Source organism: Hipposideros armiger, unplaced genomic scaffold (assembly GCF_001890085.2).
Source record: "Hipposideros armiger isolate ML-2016 unplaced genomic scaffold, ASM189008v1 scaffold_165, whole genome shotgun sequence".
NCBI lineage: Eukaryota > Metazoa > Chordata > Mammalia > Chiroptera > Hipposideridae > Hipposideros > Hipposideros armiger.
This window is the reverse complement of record NW_017731515.1, coordinates 859,363-860,598: the sequence shown is the minus strand read 5'-3', so window position 1 is coordinate 860,598 and position 1,236 is coordinate 859,363. Positions and strand designations below refer to the sequence as shown.

Below are 1,236 nucleotides of genomic sequence, written 5' to 3'. Positions count from 1 at the left end.
TTGAAAGGGAGAAACTACCAGCCAAGAATAATATATCCAGCAAAGTTATGCTTTAGATATGAAGGAATAATAAAGACCTTACCAGATATACAGAAGCTGAGGGAATTTTCCACCACAGTCCTGTATTACAGGAAATACTTAAGGAGGGTACTCGACCCAAAACAAAAATATACAAAACTATGAGTAAGATAGAATTATTAATGAATTTTTAAATGTGGTATTGCGGGGTAAGGGGTAATTGCCATCACTTCTGGGGCGGGACACTGCAAGTGGGTTTGCTGTTCTTCAGTTCCCTCTTGGCCTGTGTCTTCGCACTCACTGCTGCAAGAAGCTTCCTCAAAAGGTTCCTGCTGCTGGGATCGGCTGAGGAGCTCTGGAAGCAGCAACCAGATACTGAGACTGTGCTAAATGGGCAGGACCTCGGCACTGGCACCCTTTATATGACTGAAAGCGATGTGTCTTGGTTAGATGGCTCTGGATTAAGATTTTCACTGGAATACCCCACCTTAGTTTGCATGCAGTGTCCAGGGACCTATATGTGTATCCACATGAACATTGTATGTTATGGTAAATGCCAAATTTGGAGAAGAGTCAAAAGAATCTGTGCTGATGAGGAAGAGGAAGACAATGATGATAATGTTGAAGCTATTGCTGAATTTAGATTTCTGCCTATTGATAAATCAGCATTGGAGGCAATGTTCACTGCAATGTGTGAATGCCAGGCTTTGCATCTAGGTCCCAAGGATGAAGATTCAGATAATTATGATAAGGAAGAATATGATGCGGAAGCACATGAACAAGGGCAGGGAACATTCCTACATTTCATACCAGTGAAAAAGGATTATCTCATTTAACGGCAGAAGGCCAGACCACAGTGGAGAGATTGGAAGGAATGCTTTCTCAGTCTGTGAGCAGCTAGTATTCGTGGTCAGAGTCCGCACAGATGACTCAAAGAAACTATGAAGATGGCATGGAGCTAGTTACTACACCAGAAGCTGTGGACAGTTTGAAGATGCAGATGTTGATCCCTGAAAATGATTTCATGCTGCTTTGGGATTCTGTTCATAACTGTAGTAGAGGACTTGGTGCCTTTTCAAGCACTGTGGAGTGGGTGTTGATGAAAGTATTTTTTCTTCTCCAAAATTTGCCTGAACCACTTCTTTCTTGAGACAGACTATACTGAGACAACAAGTTGTCACCAGCAGAAGAAACTACGACCTTTATTAAAAAAGGTGA

General features: G+C 42.1%; 1 pseudogene; it reads left to right on the top strand.

Annotated features, from left to right (window-relative positions):
- Positions 1-212: 212 nt before the first annotated feature.
- LOC109387651 (methylosome subunit pICln pseudogene) lies at positions 213-1,032 on the top strand (annotated as a pseudogene).
- The last annotated feature ends 204 nt before the right edge of the window (positions 1,033-1,236 follow it).